At 41.5% G+C, this 20,324-nt stretch overlaps 1 protein-coding gene across 6 annotated transcripts in view; it reads right to left on the bottom strand.

Annotated features, from left to right (window-relative positions):
- The window catches only part of ADIPOR2 (adiponectin receptor 2), a 104,613-nt gene that overhangs the window by 53,953 nt on the left and 30,336 nt on the right, over window positions 1-20,324 (bottom strand). Inside the window, exon 1 of one of the 6 annotated variants that reach the window (XM_051850118.2) lies at window positions 3,573-3,878. The exons of the other annotated variants lie outside the window; for them this stretch is intronic. The gene's annotated coding sequence lies outside the window, so the exon portion shown is untranslated. Of the gene's footprint in view, window positions 1-3,572; window positions 3,879-20,324 lie in introns of those variants that run through there. 6 annotated transcript variants of the gene reach the window in all.

Below are 20,324 nucleotides of genomic sequence, written 5' to 3'. Positions count from 1 at the left end.
TTTTGTGGCCTACAAAACCTAAAATATTTACCATCTGGTCTTTTACAAAAAAAAAAAAAAAAAGATTTGTTAATCCTGCTTTGAAGTCTTAGGAGCACTGACTAGTTACTAGCTTAATAACACAAATTTGAAGTAGCTTCAAATAGCTAATTAGATGACCAAAAATTAAATTTTAAGTGGCTGTATAGTTTTAATGATGTCTACTAATAATGGTAAACACTGAGGTATAACTAATTTTTCAGCTATCCCTGTATAAAAATAATGTGCTGTTCCACTGAAAGCCAAGTTTTGGGGCCGGCACTACGGCACAGTGGGTTAACGCCCTGGCCTGAAGCACCGGCATCCCATATGGGCGCTGGTTTGAGACCCGGCTGCTCCACTTCCAATCCAGCTCTCTGCTATGGCCTGGGAAAGCAGTACAAGATGGCTCAAGTCCTTGGGACCCTGCACCCGCATGGGAGACCTGGAAGGAACTCCTGGTTCCTGGCTCCTGGCTTTGGATCAGCTCAGCTCCAGCCATTGCAGCAAACTGGGGAATGAACCATTGGAGGGAAACTCTGTGTAACTCTTTCAAATAAATAAATAAATCTTAAAAAAAAAAAAAAAAAAGTTTGCTAGGGATGCTTACTTAAAGTGACTTAAACAGGAGAAATTTATTTTCTCACAGTTTTGGAGGCAAAACTCCAAGATCAAGGTATCATGGGTTTGGTTCCTCCTAAAGCGCCTCTCCTTGGCTTGCAAATGGCTGCTTTCTTTCGGTGTCCTCACTGGGTCTTTATGAGCATTCATCCCTGGTATCTCCTCTTCCTTTTACAGGGATTAGGGTCCTGCTCTTATGCCTTCAGTAAACCTTAAAGATCCTATCTCCAAATACAGTCCCATTCTAAGGTACTGGCACTTAGGACTTCAAAATAACATTTTTAGTGTATGTGTTACTGAAGTGAGCACTCAACAAGACTTTTGAGGAGATACAATTCAGCCCACAACATCAAGGAATTCCTAATGAAAAGTTCATTTATTATTTAAAGGTTTTTATTATTACTATGTATTCACTTGAGAGGAGAGAGAGGCAGACACACAAAGAGAGAGAAACTTCTCTGTCATATCATTCCTGAAATGCCCATAATGGCTGAGGAGATACAGAGATAGAAGGGCTGGCGCTATGACGTAATGGGTAAAGCCACCGCCTGCAGTGCCAGCATCCCATATGGGCGCCAGTTTGAGTCCCAGCTGTTCCACTTCCAACCTAGCTCTCTGCTGTGGCCTGGGAAAGCAGCAGAAGATGGCCCAAGTCCTTGGACCCCTGCACCCACGGTGGAGACCCGGAATAAGCTCCTGGCTCCTGACTTCAGGTCAGCGCAGCTCAGGCCTTTGTGGCCAACTAGGGAGTGAACCAGCGGACGGAAGACACCTCCCTCTCTCTCTGCCTTTCCTCCTCTCTGTGTAACTCTTTCAAGTAAATAAATAAATCTTTAAAGGGGGGAGAGGTAGAGATAGAGACAGAGATAGAGAAACTTCTCTATCTGTTGTTTCATTCCTGAAATGCCCATTATGACTGCGGCTGGACTGAGGCCAAAGCAGAAAGCCAGGAATGCCATCCAGGTCTCCCACTGCTACCTCCCAGGGTCTGCAAAAGCAGGATGCTGTAGTTGAGAGAGAGCCAAAGTTGGGAACCGAACTAGATACTCTGATATGGAATGTGGGCATCCTAACTGCTAATGCTGAATGCCTGCTTCCCATTCATTTATTCTTTGAGCAAGCTGCGGGTATACCAAGTGACAGGCACTACTCTAGATAAGAAGGGTAAATAAGAGGACAAGGTTTGACACTTTAGGGACTGACACGTATTGAGAGAAGATAGGCAATAAAAAGAAAAGCAATTTCAGAGAGTGATAAGGAAATCAAACAGTGTAAAATGTTAAACTGACTAATGCGAAAGGTGAGGTAATGCTATTTTTGGATGAAAGTGGTCAGGTTAGGGTTTCCTGAAAAAGGAACTTTTCACCTGAGAGCTACATAAGAATTGTTAAGTGCCCAGGCTTGCTTCTCTATTCTCATGCTGATCAAAACTGGTATGGAAAAAGGATCAAACCAATAGTGAGATTAAGGAGCTTTATAATTTGAGTTTGGAGAGCTTGGCAGGGATGAAAATTGTGAAAAACCTTGTGGCGATTATCGTAAACATTTGGTTTTCCTTTGCACAAGGACTAAATCTGGAGAGATTTTAGCAAGGGAATGGCATGGAATTTCTGTTCAAGAGTACCTTGCCTATTGTATAAATAGAGGAGAATGCAGGTATGAGAGTGGAAGTTAGGGAGACCAGTTAGGGAATCAAAATACTCAAGGTCAGAGTATTGGTGACTGGCCCCAAGAATGTGGCAGAAAAGAGGAATATAAATGGAAAGAATTTGAGAGAGATTTTAGAAGTAAAAACCCACAGGATTTGGAGCTGGCATTGTGGTATAACAGGTTAGGCCACCACCTGCAATGCCTGCATCCAATATTGACACCAGTTCAAGTACCAACTGCTCCACTTCTGATTCAGCTCCCTGCAAATGAACCTGGGAAGGGAGTGGAGGATGGCCCAGGTCCTTGGAGCTCTGTACCCACGTGGGAGATTTGGAGGAAGCTCCTGGCTTTGGCCTGCCCCAGCCCTGGCCATTGTGGCCATTTGGGGAGTGACCCAGCAGATGAAGATTGATCTCTCTTCTCTCCCCACCCCCCATTCTGCCTTTCAAATAAATAAATCTTTAAGAAATAAAATTTTTTTAAAAAATTTCAACTACGAAAGGTACTGTCTTAGTCTATTTTTTGGCTGCTACAACACAAACCCCTAAGATTAGTAATTACAAAGAAATTTATTTCTCGGGACCAGTGCTGTGGCATAGCAGGCTAATAAGCCTCTGCCTGCAGCACTAGCATCCCATATGGGCACCAGTTCATGTCCTGGCTTCTCTGATTGAGCTCTCTGCTATAGCCTGGGAAAGCAGTAGAAGATGGCCCAAGTGCTTGGGCCCCTGCGCCCACATGAGAGACTCAAAAGAAGCTCCTGGCTTCACATCAGCCCAGCTCCAGCCGTTGTGGCCATTTAGGGAGTAAACCAACAGATGAAAGACCTTTCTCTCTATCTGTAACTCTACCTCTCAAATAAATAAAATCTTAAATATATATAGATATATATAAAGAAATTTATTTCTCACATTTCTGGAGACTGGGGAGACCAATATCAAGGTACTGACACACAGTAAGAACTTCTTGTTGCATCATGACATGGCAGAGGGCATCATATGGCAAGAAAAGTGCAAATCAAGAGAAGGAGCCAGAAGAAAGAGCCGAACTCACTTCTGTAACAATCTACTCTCACAAAAACCCAACCCTCAATAACCCATTAGTCCTTTAATGCATTCACAGAGGCAGAGACCTGTCACCGAATCACTTCTTAATGACTCCATGTCTTAATGATAATTAAATTTAAACATGAATTTTGGAGAGAACATTCAAACCACAGCAGGTGTATCAAGATGTACCTAAACTGAGGAACAGGTATTCAGGTGCTTTAAAAACTGACATACCAAGACTGTAAGCTGGCACCGTGGCTCACCAGGCAAATCCTCTGCCTTGTGGCGCCGGCACACCGGTTTCTAGTCCCGGTCGGGCGCCGGATTCTGTCCCGGTTGCCCCTCTTCCAGGCCAGCTCTCTGCTGTGGCCAGGGAGTGCAGTGGAGGATGGCCCAAGTGCTTGGGCCCTGCACCCCATGGGAGACCAGAAGAAACCCCTGGCTCCTGCCATCGGATCAGCGCGGTGTGCCAGCCGCGGCGGCCATTGGAGGGTGAACCAACAGCAAAAGGAAGACCTTTCTCTCTCTCTCTCTCACTGTCCACTCTGTCAAAAAAAAAAAAAAAAAAAAAATCAGTTCTTTGGCCAGCGCCGCAGCTCACTTGGCTAATCCTCCACCTATGGCACTGGCACACCAGGTTCTAGTCCCGGTCGGGGCGCCGGATTCTGTCCCAGTTGCCCCTCTTCCATGCCAGCTCTCTGCTGTGGCCTGGGAAGTGCAGTGGAGGATGGTCCAAGTGCTTGGGCCCTGCAACCGCATGGGAGACAGGGAGAGGGCGCCTGGCTCCTGGCTTCAGATCAGCGTGGTGCGCCAGCCTTGGCGGCCATTTGGGCGATGAACCAACAGAAGGAAGACCCTTCTCTCTTTCACACTAACTCTGCTTGTCAAAAAAAAATTCAGTTCTTTAAGGCTTTTTCTACTCAGCCATGATTGCCTTAGTAGAAATGAAAACAGGATATTGTGTGCCTAAACTCTAAACTTCCCTAATAAAAAAAATGAGGATGGTTTAGCTACAAATGTATTTTCCTAACTTGCAAATTTCTGTGTTTAAAAGACACTTTTTACGGGGAAGGGGGCATTGTGCCACAGTGGATTAAGTTACCACTTGGGACCCTGCATCCAACAGCAGTGTCTAGAATGGAGTTCCACCTCTGCTTCTGTTCCAGCTTCCTGCTAAGATGCACACTGGGAGGCAGATGATAGCTTAACTACGAGGGTCCCTGCCAACCCTGTCAGAGACCCAATTTGGCCTGGCCTAACCCTTGTTATTTGTGGGCATTTGGAGATTAAACAAGCAGATGAAAGACCTCCATCTCCCCTCCTCTGTGTCACTCTGCCTTTCAAATAAATATAATTGTTAAAAAATAAATAAAAGAGCCTTCAAAAATTAAATTCAGGGATGAGAATTCTGCCTAGCATTTAAGGAGTCCATGTCCCATACTGGAGTACCTAGGTTCAATTCCCTGCTCCAGCTCCTGATTCTAGCTTCCTGCCAATGCAGACTCTAGGAGGCAGCTGGTGATGGATGGTTCACGTGGTTGGATCCCTGGCATCCATGAGGGAGACCTGCATTGATTTCCCAGCCCCAGCTTCAGCTCAGTCCAGTAAGTTGCAGGCATTTGGGGAGTGAATTGGCAGATGGTATAGCTCTGTCCATCTTTTCCAACTCTCAAATTAAATTAAATATAACTCCCACACACATATAATTTTTTTAAGTAAATGTAATGACTTAGAAAAAAAGAAAGGGGGGAAAAACTGATTCAACAGTTTTAGTAAGGGGCAGGCATTTAAGACACTCCATTCCATATCAGAGCACCTGGGCTCTATACCTGGCTCCAGTTTGATTCCAGCTTCCTGCTAATGCCCACCCCGTGAGGCAGAAATGATGGCTAAAGTACTTTGGGTTCCTGCACCTGTGAGGGAGACACAGTTTGAGTTTCCAGCTCCTGGCTTCAGCCTGACCACTGTGGACATCTGAGGAGTGAGCCGACTAGGGTTGGTTGGTCAGCCAGTGGGCCTATCTGTTCATCTTTCTATCTTTCACTCTTCTCTCTCCAACTCTCCCTCTTCTCCGCCCCCCTCCCTCTCAAATAAATGCATGTATGTATGTTAAGGTGTATCTCAAGAGTTTAAGTTCTCGGGGATATCTCTGAAGCTCCTGGTTTCGGATCAGCGCAGCTCAGGCCGTGGCAGCTACCTGAGGAGTGAACCAGAGGACGGAAGAATTCTTTCTCTCTTTCTGCCCCTCTCTCTCTCTGTAACTCTGTCTTTCAAATAAATAAATAAATAAATCTTTAAAAAAAAATACATTGAGTTTTATTATCGGGTTAATATGCTATAAAATTCATGAGACGAATTATAAACTAATAAGAAGCATAAACTCTGAGAAGAATTATAAACTAATATTTGTAGTTTAAAAAGGAACTACACAGAAGAACTATGCACAACAGCACCCAAAGACGGAAGCAAACCAACTATGTGTCAATAGATGAATGGACAAACAGAACATGGTTTAACTACGAAATGTAGTATCGTTTGGCCACAAAAAGCAAAGAAGTTGGCATATACATGCAATGGAATTCTGTTCAGCCATGACATTCTGAGACATGCTGCAATATGTATGCTAAGTAAAATAAGCTCGACACTAAAAGACAAATACTGTGGAACACCACTTATACGAAAAACCCGGAAGAGAAAAGTTACAATCAAAAAGTTTACCACATTTCCAGACTCTGGGAGAAGGGAAGAAGCGCGAATTATTACTGAATGGGTATCAAGTTATTACCTGGGATGATGAAGAAGTTCTGGAACTACACAGTGATGATGATTATACAATGCTGTGAATATATTTAAAACCAATGACTTGCACACTTTAAAATGGTAAATCTTATGTTCACCGTATTATCCCATAATTTAAAAAAGGAATCTAAAATACTGCAATGTGTATCTTATTGTTAATTTTATCATGGCATAACTCCTAAAAATATATGTAGTATAAATAAGTTTTTAATAAGGTAATCACAATTCATTTTTTCAAAAGTCTATAAAAATGATCAATGGCCCAGAAACTCACAATCAATTTATAGTACATATACATGACAACATGGCCAATAATTCAATTTTTTTAACAGTCTGGAGTTAACTTCCTTCTCTAAACTTTTAACTAAAGAGAAATAAGTTTGTAAAGTCATAATTTGCACTCCCTTCTACTTAGTGCTTTTCACTCTTGGTACAGATGCAAATAAGCAGTAAATTGGCACCAAAGATTTAATCTAGGAGCCAGCACAGTGGGGTAGCAGGTAAAGCTGCTGCCTGCAGTGCCGGCACCCTATATGGGCACTGGTTTGAATCCTGTCTGCTCCACTTCCTATCCAGCTCTCTGCTATGGCCTAGGAGAGGAGTGGAAAATGGCCCAAGTCCTTGGGCCCCTGCACCCACATGGGAGACCCAGAAGAGTCTCCTGGCTCCTGGCTTTGGATTGGCTCAGCTCCGGCCATTGTGGCCAGTTGGGGAGTGAACCAGTGGATAGAAGATCTCTCTCTCTCTCTCTGCCTCTCCTTCTCTGTGTAACTCTTTCAAATAAACAAACAAATCTTATATATATATATACACACACACACACACACACACACATATATATATATATAAAATCTAAAACCCAGATAATCAAAATAGTATTAAACAGAGGCTGGCGCTGTGGTGTAGCAGGTAGGGCCACCGCCTGTGGTGCCAGCATCCCTTATAGCTGCCGGTTTGAGTCCCAGCTGCTCCACTTCTTACCCAGCTCTCTGCTATAGTCTAGGAAAGCAGTAGAAGATGGTCCAAGTCCTTGGACCCCTGCACCCCATGAGAAGACCTGGAAGAAGCCCCTGGCTTTGGATTGGCACAGCTCCGGCTATTACGGCCAATTGGACAGTGAACTAGCAGATGGAAGATATCTCTCTCTCTCTCTCTCTCTCTCTGCCTCCCCTTCTCTTTCTGTGTAACACCGACTTTCAAATAAATACATAAATCTTTAGGGGAAAAAAAAAAAAAGCTGCCACCTGTGACACCAGCATCTTTTATGAGTCCTGGCTGCTCCACTTCCAATCCACCTCCTGTGCAAAGCAGCAAAAGATGATCCAAGTGCTTGGACGCCTGTCCTGAAGTAGCTCCTGGTTTCAGCCTCATCCAACCCCAGGTGAAGCCATCTGGGTAGTGAACCAGCAGATGCAAGATCTCCTTCTCTGTCTCTCCCTCTCTGTACCACTTTCAAACAAATCAATTTTTAAAAAACAAACAAAAAAGAAGACCTGGAAATCAAGTGGAGAAATTTGACTTACATACTCAAGGTGACTTTTCAGCCAGATTTTAACCAATGAGTTGGAATTTGCCCACCAGAGACAGGGAAAGATGCTCCACAGAGAAAACACCATATGCAAAACATAGATATGCACCTATATCTGTTCAGAAGTCAGAGAGCAAGGGACAGAATTCAAGATACACTCAAAGAACCAAACATTTAGGTGACTGAATGAAAAGGATCAATTAAAAATGGGTGAAATTAGATAATCACGTTTTCCACTTTAGCTGAAACAGCAATGTTATTCACTGAGATGATAATGGAGAAAAGCTAAGTCAGAGTGGAACAATAATGAATTTGGTCTTGGAAATGGAGTCTGAAGTGACAGAAATGTTCAGTTGGCCCAGGGAAACAAATCTGGAATTTGGAAGAGACAATGCATCTAAAAATAGAACTGTTGCTGGCACAAAAAGTGATAGTTACTGGCATAAGAATGGACAAAATTCTTGGAAAAAAAAAAGCAACTATACAAAATAGTGAGGGGCAAGAATCACAGTGCAGAAACCACAGAAAACCAAACAATAGATGAGAAGTCAGGATGGAAGGCAGATCTCTTGACTCCCAGTCAAAAGTACCCATACATAGCTGCCTTCCCAAAGGGAAAGCAATGGAAAATCGCACACCCCTACACTACTTCCCAGGACTTTACTTCCCTCCAGGTAACATAAGGCAAGGTTATTATGTTGTTTAAAAACATTATGATTGCATAAATGGTACCTCAAAATTAACTTTTTCTACCCAAAGAAACTGTTAACTTAATTCTTCGACACTTCTGGTTCAGAAATCTAAATCTACTCTAGGAAAGGAATTTCTAAAAAACAGTTTGTAAGTGCCACAAGGGCAAGCATTTCTGTTTTTTCACTGTTGAATTCCAAATTCCAACTAATAAACAGTAAACATTCAACAAAGATTTTCTTAATTTTCTAAGAGAAAGAAAGAAACTAAAAGCCTATTGTATCTGCATAGTTAAATTGGGCCAAGACAGACTGCATTAATACAAGGTACTTCTCACTTCTCACCTGTTTGTGATTTTAACCTTTATCTTGCCTTTAATTTTAAAGGAAAAGGTAATATATGGAGTACAATATAGAAGGTCCTCAAAAACCTAAACCTAGAATCACCCTGTGATGGATCAAGTAGTTCTACTTGTGAGTATATACCGACAAGAACTGAAAACAGAGTCTCAAAGACATAGCTGAGTACCCAGGTGCACAGCATTCTTCGTAAGAGTTAAAATGTGGAAGCAATCCAACTGTCCATCGATGGAGGAATGAAAAGGCAAAATGCAGTTTTAAACAGGAAGGAAATTCTGATACATGAACCTTGAGAACATTTTGCTAAGTGCAATAGGCCAGTTACCAGCAACAAAAAGGCAAATACTGCATGATTCTACTTTTTTGAGTTACTTATGGTAGTAAAAATCCCAGAAACAGCAACTGGAATGGTAGCTGTCAGGGACTACGGGGAAGAAAGGACGAGGAATTACTGTTTAATGGATATAGTTTCAGTTTTCCAAGTTGAAATGTATTTCAAAGAATATACCTAGTCTGGAGCATAGAGTTCACAGTTTATAAAATAAAAACCAATACAAAATTAAAGTTTTATGAATTGGGAAGTAAGATAATCAAGGCTGAATTTTAGGACTATACTCCAGGTCTAATAAACTTTTTATTCAAATAAAAAATACACAACATTCTAAAACCCAGAAGGACTCTTTATTAGTCACTTGTGCCCAGTTCCCATCACTGTACAGCTTTTTAATGTTAACTTTAAGAGCCCCAATCCCTTGATAGTTCACATGATAAATCCCTTCCAGCAAGGTCCTGTAAAGATTTCCATCAGATAGGGTAACACCTCCAGTGATTAAAATTGAAAAAAGAAAAAATGGTGCCTTTAATATTGTTGCTGGTCTTACTGCTCAAATATTCCATCCCAAAAAGTAATCCCATTCAATCCTTTCAGTAGTTTCAGATTTACAGCCACTATATTTTGTTCACTTAATCTGAAAGAGGTTGGGTATCTCCACGTAGAATACTTTGTACTACTACTAAGGTTTCCACTGAGGAAAAGCTGTACTTGATATCAGAAATCTCATTAACCAGGCACTAACTTCAAACACCTATTTCACTACAGAATGATAGGTAAGGATTTCAGTGTAGAACTTTTAAGTCACTTTGAAAATGGCTTGCAAAAAAGCTAAAACAAAATCATGGTACATAATTTTTCCACCTATCTACTATCACTGAGTAATCCAACCACAGAACTTAAAAGTGATGCCACTATACTTTAAACTATGACACCCAAATCACTGAGTCCCGGCTACTACAAAAGGACACAGCACCACTGGCACTTGGAATTAAAGACTTAATATCTTAATTTTTAATAACCTTAAAGATCTTTGGCAGATTAATTTGTACTAGGGTTAACAATCTCTACTTCGTAAGTGGTGGTGGGGAGTGAACAACAGAGGCAACCTGAGCATTAAATTAAATCATGCCCCATGAAAATAGGCAGAGCAGAATTACTAATAAAAAAGCCTAGCCTAGTATGTATCAGGTTACCTTATGCTGTGATAGTCACATCTGAAAATACGTAAGTTTCTGATGACAGCAAACACTAATAATGAAGTGGTATTAAAAGGCCACATTATGTCATGACATCCTAAATTCTTCATTTCCTTTTGCTATTTTTCTTATGGCAGAGGGTAAGTAATCATCACATAAAAGAGTGAAATATAAATGTAGCTTTTAAAATAGATGGCTGAAGCCCTAGCTCGTAATATAATAAGCTGAAAAAGTCTGCAAATAATAAAATCCACCTATCCAGTATGAATCTTCTTTCATCAAGTAATATCTAAAGAACTGAACCCAAAATATACTGAAGACTTTTAAAATATATGGAGTCAATATTTTTTATTATCATAGATTGGATTCAATTTTCCAAATGAGAATTGTTCAATACATTTTTTAACTGACACATAAAAATTATACATATTTATAGAGTACCACATGAAATACTGTGCGATGTTCAAATCAGGGTAAGTGTATCTATCCCCAGTGATGGAGATCTCCTACAAATGTTTACTATTTCGTAATGGGCTGGATCTGTCCAAAAACAATTGTTTTATTCAGTTCCCCACAAATGAGTGGTACCTACTGGTTTGCTGTAAGCCATTATTACTCATTCAACTCTGACTCAATTATGCTAAAAAAATTCTTATACATTTATTTTTTCCATATAGGATCCATTTCCTAATTTCTGCTCATTTCCTTGGGACTTTAGTGGAATCTGTCATATGCAGCTTAAAACAGCATTCCTAAAATTTTAAAAATAATACTCTTCACAATCATTAATATTTTATGAGACAGAGTATATATGTAAAACACATGATTAACATACTACTTAGACATAGAAAACATCCCTTTAAGTTTCTCCTAAATTTATGATTTTCTTGTTTTGTTATACTTACTATTTTTTTAATATTTATTTATTTGAAAGGCAGAGTTACAGAAAGGCAGAGAGAGGTCACCCAACTGCTGGTTCACTCCCCAGATTGCCTCAACGGACAGAGCTGAGCCAATCCGAAGCCAGGAGCCAGGAATTTTTCTTTTTTTTTTTCTTTTTCTTTTTCTTTTTCTTTTTCTTTTTTTTTTTTTTTTTTTTTTTTTTGACAGGCAGAGTGGATAGTGAGAGAGAGAGACAAAGAAAGGTCTTCCTTTTGCCGTTGGTTCACCCTCCAATGGCCGCCGCGGCTGGCGCGCTGCGACCGGCACACGGCGCTGACCCAATGGCAGGAGCCAGGTACTTATCCTGGTCTCCCAGGAGCCAGCAATTTCCACCAGGCCTTCCACACAGGCGCAGGGGCCCAACGATTTGGGCCATCTTGTACTGCTTTTCCAGGCCATAGCAGAGAGCTGGATTGGAAGAGGAGCAGCTGGGACTAGAACTGGTGCACACATGGGATGCCGGTACTTCAGGCCAGGGCCTTAACCCTCTGCACCACAGCGCCGGCCCCAGTGAGTCCACTCTTTTTTACTTTTTTTGAAGAGACAGAGAGAGAGAGAGAAAGAGATCTTCCATCCACTGGTTTGCTCCCCAAATGGCTGCAACAACTGGGCTGGTCTGAGCCCAAGTCAGACACTTGGAACTCCATCTGGGCATACCATCTAGGTGGTGAGGGCTCAAACACTTGGGCCATTGTCGTTGCTTTCCTAAGCTCTAATATTAGCAAGAGCCGAATCCAAGGCGCAGCAGCTGGAACTTGAACTGGTACTACCATAAGGGACGCCAACATCCCAAGGAGCAGCTTAATACATTGTGCCCCAATATCAGGCCCAGCTTTTTTGTTTTAAATAAAATAATCGGCTACATTTCTACTGTTATCTACTGTTTCTCATTTTATAAGAGGGTCTTCCACGGAATCTCACATAGCTGTATTTCAAGCATTTTAAAATTAGCCACAGGAAACTTTTTATCTTCTTTCAAAATACATAATTTGATATAAAACAACTTCTTAATAGAACTTCTGGAAAATGTTACTCTCAGTATCAATCCCATGAAGTACTACTCAAAATATAAAGAAAGCCTTCAGATCACAACCCATTTATTATTACTTATTTTTAGCATACTCTACCAAATAAGATACACATATCAATAGCTTGATGTAACAAAAACTTTAAGTCAGTGGCTCCCAAAGCAGTCCAATCAACAATCATCTGAGTATCTTTTCAAAAATACAAATTCCTGGATCTCACCCTCAGAAATTCCCATCCATATAGATTTTTTTTTTTTTTTTTAAGAGAGAAGCAGAAGCCAAGATTTTATTTTTAAAACTGTCCAGGTGGGGCTAGTGCTGTGGTGTAGTGGGTTAAGTCTCCACCTGCAGCACTGGCATCCTATAAGGGCGCAGATATGTGTTCTGGCTGCTCTTCTTTGGATCTAGCTAATCTGGTTTATGGCCTGGGATAGCAGTGGAATATGGCCCAAGAGCTTGGGCCCCTCCGGCCCTTGCAGCCATTTGGGAAGTGAATCAGGGGATGGGAGATCTCTCTGCCTCTCAAATAAATAAATAAATATATCTTTAAAAAACTGTCCAGGTGATTCTGATGATCAGTCAAGATTTGTGAATCACTGTACTAAACTTTATTCAAAACAGATAAACTAAGATATGCAATCTATTAAGAAAACTTCTAATTTTTTAAAAGATTTATTCATTTATTTATTTGAAAAGTAGAGCTACATAGAGGCAGATGCAGAGACCATCTGCTGGTTCACTCCTCAGGTGGCCACAACAGCTGGAGCTGCACCAGTCTGAAGCCAGGAGCCAGGAGCTTCTTCCGGGGCTCCCACACGGGTACAGGGGCCCAGTGATTTGGGCCATCTTCTACTATCTTCCCAGGCCATAGCGGGAGAGCTGGATCGGAAGTGGAGCAGCTGGGACTCAAACCGGTGCCCATATGGGATACTGGCATTGTAGGCGGTGGTTTTTTACTTGCCTAGCCATAGTACCAGCCCCCAAGAAAACTTTTTTCATTAGTTGAAATATACTTGTGAGTATGAAGACATGTAAGCCAATGTTTGATTTATATAAAAGGATACAAATAAATTATCTATTCATATATACTAGTATGAATCCAAAAACTCAGCGACTAATTAATATAATGTATGGTTATCATAGTTTTAAATAAAGTAAAATGCCTAAGTTGCAGGCTTTTTTTTTTTTTTTTTGTAGAAAAAAGATCTATTCATTTATTTCAAAGAGTAAGAAAGAGGGAGAGGGAGAGATGGAAAGGAGAGGGGAGATGAGGGGAGGATAGAAACAATCTTGCATCTGCAGTGCTGGCACTGTGGCATAGCAGATGAAGGCAGAGAGAAAGAAGTCTTCTATCCGCAGGTTCACTCCTGAGATGGCTGCAATAACCAACAGGAAGCTGGATCAGAAATGGAGCAGCCAGGACTCAAACTGACATGTATATGCCTCCATTACAGGCAGCAGCTTTACCCACTATGCCACAATGCCGGTCCCAGTTGCAAAGCTTATTAAAGGAGACTATATAGGAATATCCAGGTCTCTTCTATGCATTATACATATTTTCTCACTAAAATTCCCAGGAAAGTACTAGAATAACCTTTGCCTATTGTCTTACTAGCCTCTGACATAGCCAAAGCAAAATAAGCTGATCATCTGCTCCAAACAAGGACTGGTGGCATCTAACAGAGGTCCCTTTAAAACTTGGAGTGGGCATTTCCCCTAGTAGTTAAGATGCCTGCGTCCCATATCAAAGTAACTGGGTTCAATAACTGGATCTGGTTCCTGACTCTAGCTTCCTGCTAACATAGACCCTGGAAGGCAGTAGTGATGGCTCAAGTAATTGGGTCCCTGCTACCCACATGGAAAATCTAGACTGAGTTTCTAGGTCCTGGCTTTACCCCAGCTCTGGCCCAGTCATTGTGGACATCTGCGAAATGAACCAGCCAATTGGAGCTGTCTCCATTTCCTTTTCTCTCTTTCTCTCTCTCTCTCAACACACACACACATACACACGCACTCTTTTCTCTGTCTGCATCTCATCATTTTTTAAGAAAAACAAAAACCTAAAAAAAAACTAACTCTTAGCTGGAGAAAACTGATTCAATAAAAACTATTCTTAGTTTCAAAATGCCATAGCTAATGGTGATATCCACCTGAATTTTTAGGTGGCACCATATAGTTTTCTTAACAGTTTTGTCATTACAGGTAAATATCAAGTACACTAAAACAAGTTTTATTCTGGCTGAACAATGACAATTTCAGGTTAATACATAATTTGCCAAGATAAAGTACTAACTTGCTGTAATCTGGGCTGTAATGTGTGTTAAGTGCCTTTGCCAAAGGTTATAAGCAAAGGTCATATGGAAACACTCAGCACTTTTGTGGTTCAAATTACTATCACTTTGTTTTCCTTTCCATAACAATCTATTGTTAACAGGCAGTTAGTTTGTACCCATGAAAATACATATCTAACAGCACAAAAGAGGGATTCAGTCAATATTTGCTGAATGACCAATGAATATAGGAAGGAGAGACCAAAGGGAGAGAGTTGAAACTTCCACGTTTTTAAAGAAATTTTTGGGAAAGAGCTCCCTTGGGAAAATTATGAGACCTATGGAACATGCATGGGAGACAAGATCAAGAGTAGAGACATTGACTGTTGATGAACAACTTAATATGTTATCTCTCTTAGTATTTTTTTTGTCTGTTCTACTTAATACTATTGGTTGAATTCTGTAATTAATACACAGTTATTCTTAAGTGTTGAAACTTAACTGAAAAGTGATCCCTGTTAAATATAAGAGTGGGAATAAGAGAGGGAAGGGATGTACAATTTGGGACATGCTCAAGCTGACTTGCCCCAAATGGTAGAGTTAGAAACATACCAGGGGACTCCAATTCAATCCCATCAAGGTGGCATGTACCAATGCCATCTCACTAGTCCAAGTGATCAATTTCCGTCCACAATTGATCATAATGATAGGACTAAGAATCAAAGAGATCACATAATCAAGTCTAATGTCTGCAAATACCAACCGATAGAATAAAAAAGGCAGAGAACGATCCAACATGAGAAGTGGGATACATAGCAGACTCATAGAATGGCGGATGTCCTAAACAGCACTCTGGCCTCAGAATCAGCCCTTAAGGCATTCGGATCTGGCTGAAAAGCCCATGAGAGTATTTCAGGCATGGAAAGCCAAGACACTCTAGCCAAAAAAAAAAAAAAAAAAAAACCTAAATGAAAGATCTCTGTGAGTGGGACCCCAGTGGAAAGAACAGGTCATCAAAGAAGGAGGTACCTTTCTCTGAAGGGAGGAGAGAACTTCCACTTTGACTATGACCTTGTCTAAATATTAAGAGTCGGCGAATTCAAAAGGCTTCCATAGCCAAGGCAACTCATGACAAGAGCCTAGGGTGATTACTGATGCCATAAACAAGAGTGTCAATTTGTTAAGTCAACATCAGGAGTCACTGTGCACTTACTCCTCATGTAGGATTTCTGTCCTTAATGTGCTGTACATTGTGATATAATGCTATAACTAGTACTCAAACTGTATTTTTCACTTTGTGTTTCTGTGTGGGTGCAAACTGTTGAAATCTTTACTTAATACATACTAAGTTGATCTGTATATAAAGAGAATTGAAAATGAATCTTGAAGTGAATGGAAGGGGAGAGGGGATGGTTGCAGGTGGTAGGGAAGTTATGGGAGGGAAAAAGCCATGTAATCCATAAGCTGTACTTTGGAAATTTATATTCATTAAATAAAAGTTTAAAAAAAAAATTTAGACCCATGAAAAGAGGAAACTTTGGAGACAAAAGCTCTGGCCCCTATGGTGGTGGCAGCCAATATTTTGCCAAACGAAATCAGGGTGGCTATAGCAGTTCCAGCAGCAGCAGGTTTTAATAACTGCCAAGAAACAAGGGTTAGCAGGAAAGGAGGGACAGAGAAGTGACAAGGAAGCTACAGGTTACAAAAGATTTGTTAACTCAGCCAAGCACAGTGGAAGTAGCAGGGTCTAGCGGCTACTTAAAAAAAACATGCTTTAGATAATATTCCTGTGCATGGGCAGAAGAAAACACAGGTTGTATTTGTGAATAACCTGTATAACAGGTTATTTTAGTTTCTGTTCTGTGGAACAGAACCCCCAAAAGGGGTTACTGTAGTTATTTTCCTTTTTTGTACCCATGCTGTTGAATGCTAAATGTAATAGTCTGATCATGACACTGAATGTTTTTAAAAAGTGCTGTGTAAAGTTAATCTACTCTGAAGCCATCCTGGTAAACCTCCCCAAAAGTGTAAAGCCAGAATTCATCAGGATGATGCCAGGTTCCATTTGAAAGTTATTTACAAACTGCTAGGGTGGAGAAGCCACTGTCCTCAGATACTGACAGTTACTGCTTTGACTTTCTGAAGTTCACCATTAAAACAGCCACCCGGTCAGCACTGCGGCACAATAAGGCTAATTCTCCGCCTTGCGGCACGAGCACACCGGGTTCTAGTCCCGGTCAGAGCGCCGGATTCTGTCCCGGTTGCCCCTCTTCCAAGCCAGCTCTCTGCTGTGGCCAGGGAAGGCAGTGGAGGATGGCCCAAGTGCTTGGGCCCTGCACCCCATGGGAGACCAGGAGAGGCACCTGGCTCCTGCCATCGCATCAGCGCGGTGCGCCGGCCGCAGCACGCTGGCCCCGGCAGCCATTGGAGGGTGAACCAACGGCAAAGGAAGACCTTTCTCTCTGTCTCTCTCTCTCACTGTCCACTCTGCCTGTCAAAAAAATAAAAAAATAAATAAAAATAAATAAAAAATAAAACAGCCACCCAAAGTTATGGGATTATTTGTTTATAAAAATGATGCCGGTGCCACGGCTCACTTGGCTAATCCTCCGCCTGCAGCGCCGGCACCCCGGGATCTAGTCACGGTCGGGGCACCGGATTCTGTCCTGGTTGCCCCTCTTCCAGTCCAGCTCTCTGCTGTGGCCCGGGAGTGAAGTGGAGGATGGCCCAAGTACTTGGGCCCTGCACCCGCATGGGAGACCAAGAGAAGCACCTGGCTCCTGGCTTCGGATCAGCACGGTACGCCGGCCGCAACAGCCATTGAGGGGTGAACCAACGGAAAAGGAGGACCTTTCTCTCTGGCTCTCTCACTGTCCGCTCTGCCTGTCAAAAAAAAAAAAAAAAAAAAAAAAAGAGTGCTAGGGGGCCGGCGCTGTGACACAGCAGCGCCACCTGCAGTGCCAGCATCCCAGATGGGCACAGGTTTGAGTCCCAGCTGCTCCACTTCCAATCCAGCTCTCCGCTGTAGCCCGGGAAAGCAGTGGAGGATGGCCCAAGTCCATGGGCCCTTGCACTGGTGTGGAGTGCCCGTAGGAGGCTCCTGGCTTCTGACTTCGGATCTTCGCAGCTGTAGTCATTGTGACCATCTGGGGAGTGAACCAGCAGGTAGAAAAACCTCGCTTGCACGTGCTCGCTCGCGCTCTCTCTCTCTCTCTCTCTCTCTCTCTCTCTCTCTCTACCTTTGAAATAAAATAAATAAATCTTTTTTAAAAAAATGATTGCTGACACATCCTTTGCAATATATCTAAATTGAATAGTGGTACCAGATAAAATCACAGATGGGAATCAAGCTGAGTATCATCCATTATCATGTGTAATCAGTAAATGATTTCATTCTCTTGAAAAAATCATTTTAAAAAATAACCAATATACAAATGTAATAGCATCTATGTAGTCAAATTGCTTTCAGAGACTCAGAAGAATTAAAAAAAAAAAAAACATTATGCCCAAGTAATTTGCCTAAGAAAGATGAGTGTAGGTAATACTCCTAATCTAAGCAACCTAGAGAATGAAAGATTGACTCAGAAAATTTTAAATTATTTTAAACAGTTTAGAAATCAAATTGAGGGGCCAGCACTGTGGTGTAGCAGGCTAAGCCTCTGCCTGTGGCACCGGTATCCGATATGGGCGCTGGCTCGTGTCCTGGCTGTTTTTCTTCTGATCCAGCTCTCTGCTTATGAGCTGGGAAAGCAGTGAAAGATGGCCCAAATGCTTAGGCCCCTGTACCCGCATAGAAGGCCCAGAAGACGCTCCTGGAACCTGGCTTCAGATCAGTTCAGCCCCGGCCATTGCAGCTATTTGGGAAGTGAACTAGCGGATGGAAGACCTTTCTCTGTCTTTCCCTCCCTTGTGTCTCTCAAATAAATAAATAAAACCTTAAAAAAATTTTTCAGAAAAATCTATAGCAGGCTGTTTAAAAAAAAAAAAAAGAAATCAAACTGGATAACGCCAAGAAAAAAGTGCCTCTCTTTCCAATCAAGTTTTTATCAAATTTAGACAGTAAAAAAGTCCAAGTCTTACAAGCATTCCTATCACAGCAGGCTAGGAAGATAATCAACAAGTTGACTCATCTCAAAACTAATTTTATTTCCTGCTTTCCAATAACACAGCTTATTTCTGAGTGTTTGCATCCAAAATTCTATTCCCTTCTTAAGAGATATTTAAGATTTTCTTCCTGAATTTGGTCACAGATAAATTAAAGCATTTTCTCCACATATCCTCTGTTAAGAAAAAAAAAAAAAAAAAAGCTGCAAGGGGCCAGCATTATGATGTAGCAGGTAAAGCCACTGCCTATGTCGCTGGCATTCCAAATGGGCGTCCCGCTAATGGCCTGGGAAAAACAGCACAAGAAGGCCCAAGTACTTGGACCCCTGCAACCACGTGGGAGATCCTGAAGAAGCTTCTGGCTCCTAGCTTTGTCCTGCCCAAGCCCAGCTGCTGCAGCCACCTAGGGAGTAAACCAGCACATGGAAGGTCTCCATCTGTCTCTATCTCTCCTTCTCCCTCTTTAACTCTTTCAAATAAATAAATAAATCTTGTAAAAAAGAAAAAAGAAGAAGAAACAAAGAAAAAGGCTGTCATCTTCTCCCACTTGGGAAATAAAAAAAAAAAATCAAACAAGTTTACTATAATCAATATCTAGCTGGAAACATTTTATGGTAAAATCACATATGCTAATGATCACAATATAAAAAAAGTCAGAAGAAAAATTATGAGCCTTAAAGAAAATGAATCTTTAGGAAATGAAAACTAAATAAATATTAACAATGTAGTTCAAGTGTAATAGTGTATATATGGCCAAGGAAAATGCATCTTCCAGACACATCACTCACTGGTGCTCCAAGTGAAACAAAATCCATCTATGTAAAATATCTGCTTTGTAGAGCCAATCTTTCAGGCAAAATCAAAACCCTACCTTAAAAGTGATAAAGCACCTATCTCCCATTAGTAGTAACAATCACCCAGGCCCTAATCTCATCTTTAAGAGTACCTTCAAGAACACAAGTCTGGAGGTGGACACTATGACCTAGTGGGTAAGACACCAGTGACAACTCCTTTGGCCTGAATCAGAGTGCCTAGGTTCAGTTCCCAACTCTAGCTCCTGAGTCCAAATTCCTGCTAACGCAGACCATGGAAGGCAGCAGTGATGGCTAAGTAGATGGATTTCCTCTACACATGTGTGAGACCTGGACTAAATTCCTGGCTCTTGGCATCAATCCCTGCTGAGAGCCACTACAGCAAGCATTGAGGGGGTGAACCAGATGAGATCTCTATCATTCTATTCATTCATTCATTCATTCTCCCTCTGTCCTTTCTCAATTTTTTAAAATTCTTTTTTTTAATTTATTTATGTATTTATTTACTTTTATTTGAAAGGTAGAGTTACAAAGAGACAGAGCTCTTCCATTTGCTGGTTCACCTCCCAGATGGCCACAACAACCATGGCCGGGCCAGACTGAAGCCAGGAGCTTCTTCCAGGTCTCCCATGAGGGTGCAAGGGCCCAATTCTCTGATGCTTTCTCAGGCACATCAGCAGGGAGCTGGACTGGAAATGGAGCAGCCAGGACTCAAACCAGTGCCCATATGGGATGCCAGTGCTGCAGGTCCTGACTTTAACCCACTGCATCACAGCGCCAGCCCCTCAAATTTTTTATTTAAAAAAAGCACAAATTTCTCTTTCCAGTTTCTGTAATGCTGCAGATAAAGAATCTAAATGACTAGCTACCTTTCTCAGTATTACTAGGCAGACATTTAAAAATAAAACTTGCACCTACAAGCTT

This window comes from Oryctolagus cuniculus, chromosome 9 (assembly GCF_964237555.1).
Source record: "Oryctolagus cuniculus chromosome 9, mOryCun1.1, whole genome shotgun sequence".
NCBI lineage: Eukaryota > Metazoa > Chordata > Mammalia > Lagomorpha > Leporidae > Oryctolagus > Oryctolagus cuniculus.
This window is presented reverse-complemented; position numbering and strand designations above follow the sequence as displayed.